Below are 12,382 nucleotides of genomic sequence, written 5' to 3' on the forward strand. Positions count from 1 at the left end.
ATGTGCCTCACCAGTGTTGAGCTGAGGGAAAGGATCAGAAAGGATGACCTCCCTTGATCAGCTGGCAATTTTCTTTCTAATGCAGCCCAGGAGGCCATTTCCCTTCTTTGCCATGAAGTTAGATTGCCAGCTCACAGTCAGCTGCTTGTCCACCAGGACCCCAAGGTCCTAATCAGCAAATCTGCTTTCCAGTTGGTTGGCCTCCAGCCTGTCTGTGTGTCCGGGGTTGTTGCTTCCCAAGGTGCAGGGCTTGACAGTTCTCCTTCTCAAACTTAATGAGGTTCCTGACAGCCCATTTCTCCAGCCTGTCAAGGTCCCTCTGGATGGCAGCATGACCTTCTGCTGTATCAGCCACTCCTCCCAGACCTGTATCACCAGCAGACTTGCTGAGAAGACACTCTGCCCCATCTTTCAGATCATTTTATGAAAAAGTTGATGATACTGGACCCAGTGTTGAGCCCTGGGGTACACCACTAGCTACATGCCTGAAACTGGGCTTTGTGACACTGTTCACAAGCCTCTAGTTCCAGTCTTTCAGCCAGTTTCCAGTTCACAAGCCTCTAGTTCCAGTCTTTCAGCCAGTTTCCAGTTCACCTCACTGTCCACTTATGTAACCCATACACAGTCAGCTTCTCTATGATCCTGCTATAGGAGAGACTGTCAAAGGTTTTGGTAAAGCCAAGGTAAATAACATCCACTGCTCTCCCCTCATCCAGCAAGCCATCCACCTAACTATGGAAGGCTACCAAATTGCTCAAGCACCATTTCCCCTTGATAAATCAATGTGAACTGCTCCCCAGTTGTTCTCTTGTCCTTCATGCACTTGGCAATGCTTTCCAGGAGAATTTTGCCTACCACCTCCTCAGGTGTATAGGTAAGGCTGTCAGGCCTGTAGTTCCCAGGATCTTCTTTCTTGTCCTTTTTGAAGATAGTGACATTTGCTGTCTTCCAGGCTTCAGGAACCTCTACCAGTTACCACCGGCAGGAGCAGGATAGAGCAGGGTATTTTCCATTTCATTTTCCTCTGAGCTGCAAGTTACTGACATAATTTCAGAAAAAGCTGCTGTAACACTTTCATGGTCAGTGCTGTGCTGGAAGCTGGATGAGGAAATCAGAACTATCCGTTCTGGCTCTAAAATCTTTGGGTTTGAAATTACTCATTATTCTGTCAAGTCAAATACAACTGTACAACAATACAAATACAACACCTTTTTTGTAAGTTGATTATGTCCCTTTAGCAAGATTATTTAATAGTCCTAAACACTCTTGTTAATAATGTGTGACAGGCAACTGTGTTGGGAATGCTTCATGATTGCTCCTTATGCAATATCATGCTGGGATTGCACACCCGTACTCTGCTGTTTATGTTATCTGTACTTCACTCCAGAAGTGTTTTATTATAGTACTTTAAAAAGGAGAATGGAACATTTTATCATATTTTCCTGCCAAACACCTTGTGTCTATTTTTTTCTTAAAGAATTGTTTTTATCATCTATCTTTTACTGTGTATCAGAGCATTATCTTCACCTGTTAAGGGAAAAAATGAATGGACTTACAGCGTACAACAGACTGACAGCAAATCATAGCATGGATGTTCCCTTCAGAATGACAGCTATACCCTAGATGGCATAGTGACTAAATAACTCATTGTGAGAAACTCCTTTTCGCAGACAGTTGTTAAATTGAAGGTATTACCAAAACAGAGCGTAAGAATTATTGCTTGCTCTATGATCATTTTTCTTTTGGTAAGGATATCTGCCTTTTTTTTTTTCTTTTTTTTTTTTTTTTTGCCTTCTGTAACTGTAAGAAACAAACTGGAAGAAACAGTCCAGTCCTCAGCATCATTACAGCACCATTATGGTTTATGCTGACCTAGCATTTTCACTGTAAATCCTGTTTTCCACATGAGTCTTGAGATCAGGGTTCATTTGCTGTCCAGGCTTGTTTGAGGGAAAATATTCTTTTATGCACTTTGAGAACTGAGCCTAGCCCTTTTAAAATTTACAGGACAATGACATACAAATAAAAATGAATTATTTCAGATGCTTTCTAGTATTGCTTTTTCAATCCTGTAGCAAAGAATCTAGATCTCAGTTTGAAGTTGAGACTTTGCTAACATTTAATGGGAAATTAGTATAGCTCTGCATAGATTAGAATCAACACATTACACATTCAGATGAATGACTTAATTTATTTAGAAAAGTGCCTAATTTTTCATAGTGAATAAATATTCAAAAAACTTTACTATATGAAGCAATACAGAAACTCGTCTATTCTGGTATTCTGAAGACTGCAAGGTGTTTTGTTTTATTAGATCAGCAGATCAGTAATGCAGATGAGCATATCTACCTACTTTAAACTAAGTATTGACATAGACAAAGGCTTAACCTAATGCCCACAGTAAAGGCACTCTGAAGCCTTTGGTTTGGAACAAGAGCTGGATCCCCGCTGCCAGCAGAGCTGGGCATTGCTGAGTAGCTGCTGGGGATGGCAGTGTCTCCAGCCAGAATGACTGGCTCTGACAGAGAAGGTCTGGCCACGGCTCTATCTCCTGTTAAGGTCCACACAGTGTAGCTCAAGGGAGGAAAATATGTGCTTTTAAGCCTATTTCCAAGGCAGAGCCCATGATGAGCTCAGGCAGTTCTTCGACATCGCACAGAGCTGACTGGGGGCTCAGCAGCTCCCTCTGGCTCCCCATGCCCAGGAGGTCATCAGTCTGTGCCAGCATCGTGGGCTTCACCTAAGGCACCCTGGCTGCGAACACAGCAGCTGTCAGCTCCTCAGCAGAAAAGGGCTCCTACCTGCAGCATCCACAAACTGGATAAATCAGGCCCTAGTCCAGCCTACTACCTGCCAGGATAGTGCTACATATTGGACAGGCTCTGCCACATCCCTAATTAAAGTGTAGCCCTGTTTAATTACTGAATGGAGACCCTAGTTAAGGCCTTACAGCATCGCATAAGTCATCTGAATTTAGTCAGGGTTTGTTCCTATTGCCCATAACATGTTGGTTCAACAATGTGAGTATGCAGGGACAGGAACAGGGTAGGAAGCAGTGCTCCACCATCTGAGCTCTTTCTCATGCTTGGAGGGTGTCCTTTCCCTGAGCACTAGTACAGCTCACGGTAGGCAGTGGCTTTGCTTCATCTATCAACTCAGTGCTCAAACACACAAGAACCTGTCCAGCAGACAACTGGAGTCATCCTGTGGGCAAACCAAGACTTGTCAGCCCAGCTCCTGCTTTCCAGAGCTTAAAAGTGAAATGAGGATAGACTCTTGCTTAAACATTAAATAGGGAAGGAGGAAAAAACTTTCATTCCTGTCTCCCTGCCGTCTTGTAAGTACATAACAGTAACATGGCAACGCATGGGTTTACACCGGTTTAGCTTCACACAGAGTTTAACAGCTGATTTAAATTCAGCAGGTGCAAGTTTTCTGTGTGGACTAGACTCAAGTCTATAGGAAATCAATGGGCTTAGGCATTTCTGAAACCTTCCCCTGCACCAGACAGTATGAAATTCTCTAGCACTGGGGTAAATGACTACATGAGGTGCAGGTCAATGTTGAGTCAGGCCAGCTGGCTGATGCTGATAAAATCTGTTTTCTGCCTCCCATTTCACATACACCTTCATTTTAAATTTTTTTTTCAGATACCACTGTTAAAATGACATCAGGATCCTAGTTTCATCTGACAAAGATTAGGGACAAAAAGAGATTGAGAGGGCTGTTTGCAAAACTGTCAAGAACACGGAGGGGTCCAAGTGTAAAATCTATTCACTTTCACTTTTTGCTACTGATGGGTGTAATAAGAAAATATTTTTCATTCATCCCTGAAAAAATTTAGAGCTATATGCACATATATATGCAGAATGCAGGATGTGATTTGGCACAAATGCTTTAATCACATGCATTTCAGATATAACCTACTTGTAGCTTCACAACTGGGAGTGTAAGACATCAGTCTCAAGTGCAGGCAGATAATAAGCATCATGAATCTTCCCTTCAGATCCCACAGCACTTCCCCCTCAAGGGGCTTGATTTGTCCTGGGCTTTCATGCAAAGCTTTCACTGAAGGCAAAAGCAATTCCATGTGCAGAAAAGCCCACTATAGCACACAAAGGCAGCCTCTTCTAGGGGGTGAAGCACTGCAACTTGAGCCAGGGCCTTGTTGTCAGGAGAATTGTCTTTTTTTTTCTCCCCAAAAATACTTGAGCCAAGAAATCATAAATGAGAACAGAAAATGCCATGATATCATTAACGTGCAAACAAAGGAAAAGGACATGTTCTGTGAGACTCCTCTGTAAAATTTGCGTGGCTTAATCATGCTTTTAAAGGAAATAAAAAAGCATCTGCTGCTCCGGCACACTGCAAAGCACAACACATGGAGAATGAAAGAAATGCACAGAATAGTCTTTTGTGATGTGTGAAACAGGCAAAAACACTGGAAAACAGTGACCATTTATAAATGGAAGGTCATTCTACTTCCTTATACCCATGAAATATTTCTTTCCTATTTCAACACTGACAGGGAGAAATACTTAAATCTAATATGGTGTTAACCAGGTGAAAGCCAGTTTTTTTATGATTGATTTTGTTGAATTTCGTATGTACACACACACACACTTGGAATTACAGAGGGATACAACAAGCAAATTTGCAAGGTAAAGACATTTGCTAAAATAAATCTTTAAAAATAGTTTTGATTTGGATTTTTTTTCCATAATATCTCAAACAGGAATACCTTCCAGAAATATTTGCAAAATTATCAGAAATCAGATATCAATTAGTGGGAATTTTTTATTGCTGCCACTGGAATTTTACCTGTCCATGTTTATATGGATGAATCATATGTGAAGGAGGAAAATATATTTGTGTTTTCTAGACTGTCTAGTTTTGATCTTTTATTGCCTTAGCTTTACAGATATTGATAGAGAAGGATTTCTTTGCTTGCTTGAAAATAATGAAGATAAAATTTGGTATATTTAAAATTTTTGAATGAAGCCCAGTTGAAATAAGTATTACAAAGTAAAGTTCATACACATTGAGAATCTCTAGCATTAATTACTCCTGAATGTTTGTGAGCACCCAAAATCCTGACATAAAAGCTGTAATTTCTATGCAAAGTAGATAGGATGATTGAGTTATAATTAAAATGGTAATTATACCCTTAATGCTCTGTATTTGACTTTTCAAAAAATGTTATGCTCCAAGAAAAGCTATTTAAAGATCAGAGAAAAATGTTTGAAAAATGAATGTATTCAAGACATTCCAGATCTTTTAAAATCCAGTTACTGATTTTTACATGCTTTCATGTGTAGTCTGAAGCATTTTCTTCATTTATTTTGGTCGATGAAAATAATAAAAAATCATTGGAACGTGAAAAGCTGAAGTGAACGCAATATTCTCCAAGCTGATATTTAACACGATAAATATTTGAAATGTTGGAGGGCAAGCAAGAGTATTCACTTGCTGACTAAAAGCTTGGCCTTCATCCTCCTTACTGGGTGATGCAAGGAAAGAGCCAGTGGGAATTCAGCAACCCTGTAGTTTCTTCCACTCTGGTTTGAGACGTGTCATGCTGTACCCCACATGGGATAAATGCGACATTTCCTTTGATCCCTCATTGACTCCTTAGAATGAAAATGAGAGCACCTAAAGCTATACATCAAATGTCAAGAGCGGCAGCCTGCTGGAACCATATCAATATTTGATGATGTATGGCTTGCTGGGAGGCGTAGGAAATGCTGGCCATGGCAGTGGTGACGCCCGGGATGCTTTGCACACACCCAGCCATAGTGAGTGCCTGAAGCTGCAGGAAGGGCTAGGAGAACAATGCCTATGTGGTGGGATGTGCCTACAGAACCAAGCAGGGACTGTGCAGCAGCGTGGGGCCATTTCCCAACCACTGCCAAGCTTGTTTCATCCAACATGTGCACTCACTTGCCTGTGCAATTAGTATGTGCAAACTGGGATTATGAGCATGTTTGCTCACTTTAGAGTTGGTACAGTAGTCCCTCCTGCTGCTCAAATAAGCACTCCTCTGAGGAAGGCAAAAAGAGGGGCTTAGTAAGCTAAAAGCATTTACAGTAAAATCTGTACAGTTGTGCAGTCGTAGGTGCTTGGCGGTTTTGTAGCATTACTCACTAAAAAAAGCCTTTGCCTCCATCTGTTTACTCAGTGTACCCATCACTTACCTTGGACTTAATGACTTTTTATTCTTATTAATCTGCAGATATGGTTTATGGTTGGAAGCTTTTCTTTATGTGCCACAAAAAGCATAATAGGGATGGTTTAGGTCAGAGTAATGAAATTTTGTAATTTCTGTAAAATACACAGCAGTGATTTCCTAGTTTCTAGCTAGCTTTCTCTAGCATGAAAAGAGAAAATACCTAAGGACTTCATTGCTGCTGATCTACTTTTTGCTCTCTTAGTCCACTCATGGGTGGCGGGGAGGAGCTCTGAGCAGGCTCTGAAATTGGAGTAAAGCTGAAAAGTCACTGAAGGAAATTAGCTTAATTCCTGCATGCAATTCCTCTTCATCCAGTACCTGACCCAAAGCCAGGACCTGCATTCATCTCACTAGTGGGTAGTCCTCCCAGTAACCCACAATATTAATCTGTTTGCAAAACGGCTGATGGCTGATAGCATTTTCTAATGTATGCACTGAGTAAGATCTTTGGCTCATTGTGAGCTAGGTCATGTCTGTGCCCAGCACTAGCTCATAACACCTGGATCTGGCATCATAAAGCTTCTCTTCTCATGCCCTTATGCCACATACCTGTAATGCTCAAGGGTCTCCCTCTTTTCCAAGTGGACAAGAAATGGTAACAGGAGACAAAAAGGAGAAAAAATACAAAACAAACAACAAACATCTGAAGGCTACAAGGGAAAGGAGTTAGCATAACAAGATAAACCTTGGTAAAGAGCAGAGAGTTATTCAGAAGAAACAAAGAAAAGCTGAAGAGCAAAAAATGGCAAACAGGCAAGTAATGCATGAGAAAGAATGAAGAAATCTGGAAGGAAAGGCAGGGAACCAGGACTATTGTCTGTCATCTTCTCTTGCGTTTTTAAAAGAAACATTTGTAAAGCTTTTTTTTGTATTGACTCTGTTTCAATATCCCAACCTTTGTTTCATACAATGGTTTATAGTCTGTCTGCATACCATAATTGAGATCTGCTATTTGCATCCCCCTGCAGTAAGTTCTGAGGAGCTGATTTTTAGCCACTGAGGTGTTTAGAAATAGTACTAGTTAGCAAAAGACATGCTATAGGTATACGTCAATGCCAGTTGGCCCGAAAAAATGCGCTGCTAGGCATCACTGATAGCCATTTGCTATTCCCGATTTCTACAGATGTAGACTGAAATTAAATGCACAAGCAAATTTTTTAAAAGCTTTGCATAAAATGTTGAATTCATGAAATAGCAAAAATGTTCCACTTTTACAGACACAGGATGTCCAAACCGAAGTCTGCTTAAGCAACGCTAAATGCTTCTATGGATTTCTGCAAGATTTGGTTCAGATTCTGAATTCTTTCCATATGTAACACAACTACAGTCTGACAGAGAGGCTTTGTGGGGAGAAAGGAAAAACTTTCCTAAAATTATTGGTGATGGTAGATGTAGAAGTTTGGTTTAGAGAAGCTTTACCATTGAAAAGAGAACATTTTGGACAGCAGCCTCAGCCATGTCCAATTGGCCTTGCCACATGGAAATGAATGTAGCTGACCCTATTCTTTCTAATTGAGGACCTCAGCAGCTGTGGTTCCTTTGCCAGCACTGGCAGGAACATGTGCCAGTCACTAATAATTATTTCTTTCTTCTTAATTTTCTGCTAGTCTATGCCTTTTGAGCTGGGTTTTCCATTTGAAGCTTTCTAAACTAAAATTCTCAAAGTACATTGCATTGTGCTTCCTTTAAGGGCCTTTGCTATTCTCTGAAGAGATCTTTAGAAATGATTGTGTTATGAATACTCCTGGATCCTTAGTCTTCCTGGGGAAGAATAAGACAGTCAGCTAAGGGAAGGAGAGAGGGGGGTACCTTTCTCCCTTATCCTGCATTATGTAGAATACCTGTGAGACTGGTGCAAGCTGCAAAAGCATTTCTCTCTTTCCAGGTACTGAACCAGAATCAGCCCTTGGTCTCCTAAGTCCCAGGAGGCCATTTTTTCCTTAAAACAGTAGTCTTTAATGTCACTGCTGTTGCCCGCTGTGGTGGAGGCTCAAACCCAAACACTTCCTTCTGCCTCTGACAAAGGAAAACCTCTGACAGGGCTGCCTCTGACCAGTGGTGCACAAGTCAGTGTCCACTGTGTCGTTCTGATGGGACAGCTTTGTACCTCCCCAGAGAGATCTAGACTTGATTTGCTACCAGCAAGTATACAAAGCGAGCAGCTGCTGATGGAGCCATGTGGTAGGAAGTGGTTGTCCTCCCTCCTGCAAGGTGCAACATCCCACACACCCTCCACCTTCCCTGCAGGGCAATCAAGAAGGCAAAATTGCCACAGAGATTTGCATACTGAGGCCATGGAAATGTGATCCCTGGAGTACTGCGGGCAGATAAATGCAGGTAGAGAAACTGAGGCACAAAGCTGCTTCAACAAAATAGTTACAACTTCTGACCAGATCTGTCATGTCTAATACCAAAAAGCATTAGAGACTTACTCCCTTGGCATCACATAACATAAAAGTACAACCATACCTCTAGCTTGGGCCTGAAATGAGATTGAGCTCTTCAAAGGTCTTCAACCATCTACCTATGCAAGTTTGATACTTTAAAACCCAAGGGAAGCTCAGGTTTTGTCCTTTTCTGTGGCATGACAATGCATTTTGCAATGACAAGAAGTTCGCTCAAGTGTCTTCCAGTTTGTACCCTGAGAGATTTCCCATCAACCTCTGAAAGACATCTTTGTACCTCTTTGATAAGAGTTCGTTCTAGTAGGGTTTTTTTAGTTGTATCTGCACAAAAATATTAAGAACAAAATATAGTGAAGAGTGAGATGTTAAAGTCTGGATGGAGGAAAAAAAGGGTAACACTACTACATTCCTGTTAGAAGCTGGTGTTAGTCTTCCAACAGTTAACTAACTGCTAAAGAAACCATAAAATACATGATATGTGGCATAGGTTCTAGAAAAATAGTTGTTGAGATGTGTTGAAAATGTCAGCTAAAAAAAGCTTTCTTAACCATCTTAATATATAAAAAATGGCAATCTACAATTTGGCATGACCTATGCATATGGATATATAAAGTACATGACTAAATACAGCTGTACCACATCATTTTAGACAGCAAGGGTAAGACTTTATTACTCTGTTTGTTTTCCAGGTCACAGGGTCTGTGATAATTTCATTAGCTGCTGAAACATATTTTTACTGTGTTCCAAGGACAATGTTAAGTGCACAGGACTACTGTTATTGGCAGTGAAAATTAATATCTAGGACATTTCAATAGGTTCTGAACATTTCACTACAATAGCATGGCAATGTAATGAATGTAGAGCTAAATGGGATTTAAGAGGTGGGATTTTATTCTATTTTCTGGTATAAGGAAGTCACTTTATTCTGATTCACTTAATACTGGTACCTTTTCACTGTTACTACAGGACTGAAATTGAAAGAATAGACAACAGATTTAATCTGCTGCTGAGAGCCAGAAGATCTGGGCTCCCCATATGGTCAGGAGAGAGAAATGGTCTCTTATGGGAAGAGATGACCAGAATATGGCCATCAGCCAGGAGCCTTGCATGGCTCTATGGGCTGACCACTGGAAATGAGGGTAGCTACTGAAATGTTCACCTAGAAATAACAACCTCAAACATTCAAGAAAAGGTGAAGAGCGCTCAGTTTCCTAAATCCACCTCCTCTAACACAGCCAATTGCCTAGGGACCACTGCACCACTTTCCATCATGCACCCCCCCCCAGGGACTGAAGATTGTTATCCTCAGCAGAGAGATGTTACAGTTCACCATACTGTTTGGCTCAAAGTACATCTTGGTATTACTAATCAAGGAGACAAAAATGTATGACTTAAAATCATGCCCTTTCACAGCACAATCTGAGTTGAACCATCTCTTGATTGCCCATGGAAACAGAGGGGTGGGCTACACCAGGACACATATAAAGCAAACTAATATGCAGGTTCAATTTTAAGAACATACTGGATTATAAGAAGAGGGAGAAGAAATATAAGGAAGAAGGAATATGAGGAAGAATGAAGAAAGAAAGCCTGTGTTGGCTGTAGAGGACAGAGACGCTGAGGTACAATTGTGTTGCCCAGCCATGTATTACCCAGCCATTTGTCAAGATGGTTGTCTTGGGGCACAATATGGAAGTGGCGAGAAACCATCAAACAGAAGAAAGTGGCTCTGTGGAGCTCAGGAATAGCTTGAAGCCGTACAGCTTCAGTGAAAGGATATTTTGGCACTTTGACACAAGAACCATAGAATCACATTTCCCAGCTCGATGACCTTGCAGAGCACTCTCTGCATCGTGAAAAAGAAAATGTGCTCATTTTAGCTGTCACCGCTGTATGGGCAAAATATTATTATTATTACTGCATTACTTCACAACTAACCAAATGTTAAAATGCAGTAGATCACCCCCCATTTCCCTGCCAAGCAATATGATGGCTTTTCTTTATCTTCCTGTCTCCTTTTTTTTTAAATCGGTTTCATTTCTAAACAGACACAGAAGTTGTGCGAGTCAGAACAGCGGTGCTCAACCTTGGCAAAGGAGCTCAGGGTTTTTAATGTTTTGTCAGTTGTAATCAATGGGATCAAATATAATGCTTTTAAATCCCTGTCTAAGGTTTCCTTCCATTCACCCTGCAAAGCACAGGAGTTATACCTGCAGTGTGTAACTCTACAGTGAGGAAGGAACAAACAGCTGGCCACATCCGAGAGCGTGTTGTGTGCCCATGTTCACATACACATGCTTTCATACCCATGCTGCTCTGAGAAGGAAAAACACAAACCCACAAACCACTGCTAGACTGTGCCAACCTGCTGCTCACCTGTGAAAATGAACTACCCAGATTAATTACCTGACAAAGGCTGGACCACAGCTGTCAGCTCAAAACAAGAGTAGTGTGTCAACGAGAAACAAAGCCAGAGACACGCTGGAAAGGCTTTGTGTATGTGCACCAGGTTTCTTTTTTTGTTGTTCCTTTTTTTTTCCTTTTATTTTTTTCTTTTCTCTCCCCACCCCTGTTTTCTTCCCCTTTCTTGAGAATTTCCCCACTGTTGCTATCACTTGCGGTTTGTCTTGCAGTCTTACCGAGGCTCTCTGTTCCTGGAGCACTCCAATGTTCGGGTAACCTGTACAAACATGGAGCAAGAGCACTGCCAGCCACAAAGGTGCACAATTATAAAAGAATTAGCAAACTAACAGGCTGGCTGCAGTTTTAACCACTGCCAACAGTATCCCGTGGATGGATGGTGGTTAAAATGATGATAGCTGCATGAGCTTGGTTGCATACTGGTTGGAGCTTTTTATTCTTCCAAATTCCCTTGGAGGATTCAGAAGCAGTACCAAGAGCAGGCAACCTTTCCTCTTCTGTAGACCAGGTTGACACCCTCTGTGCTCATTTGCTGAGTGCAGGATCTGGTTGCTATCAGGGCTAGGCATGGCCAAAGGGCCAGCGCTGGCCAAAGCAGAGTTCTTTTACCACTTGTCCTCCTATGTTGCCTAGGTCTAAAGCTAGGTGTGATGCAGAGGGGACGGATAGGCAGAACAGTGCTATTCCCGTAATAAGCTTGGCCATAAATTCAAGTAAAACAGTACTTTGACCCCACCTATATCAAAGAAGTCACATGCATGACTTTACCAGAATGTTCCTGTTTTACAGGTTGGAAACTGAGGCAGGGGCTGATAACATGACTGGTATCAGGCTGCTGGAGATCCAGGCACAGGGGTAGAAACTCACCCCATATCCCAGAGCCTTTACCCACTCCTTTTCGTGCCTGCCTTTCAGACTCAGAAATGACTTTTTGTTCTAATTTAACCATAGTGAAAACAACGCTATGAGATGCTGCAGTTTGAAGCCTATGTACGGACTCAGGAAGGGTACTGATCCGGTAGCTGAAATATTTGTGATGCAGACAAGGGCGACCTAGAGTCAGCAGTGAGTGCGTAAATCACTGCTCACCCTGGAGCCCTCTGAACTGCTACCCCATCCGTTACACCTCCAGTTGTTTGCAAAGCCTTCTCCACCCGCAGGGAATTTAAGTCAGATGCATGTAGAAATTCTCAGATTAATTTGATTTTAGGGAGGGAGGCAGGGGAATTTAAGTGAGGGGGTTTTTTGTTTGTGTTTATTTCTCCCCTTCAAGCTGCCTTTCATTGCGCATTTACTAGTTCTGGAAGACAACACCCTGCTGACACTT

General features: G+C 41.7%; 1 protein-coding gene across 1 annotated transcript in view; it reads left to right on the plus strand.

Moving 5' to 3' along the window:
• The window catches only part of ADARB2 (adenosine deaminase RNA specific B2 (inactive)), a gene marked incomplete at its 3' end in the record, with an annotated part of 310,942 nt that overhangs the window by 229,093 nt on the left and 69,467 nt on the right, over positions 1 to 12,382 (plus strand). The gene's annotated exons all lie outside the window — the stretch shown is intronic.

The sequence above is a fragment of the Psittacula echo genome, assembly GCF_963264785.1.
Source record: "Psittacula echo genome assembly, chromosome: 2".
Lineage (NCBI taxonomy): Eukaryota > Metazoa > Chordata > Aves > Psittaciformes > Psittacidae > Psittacula > Psittacula echo.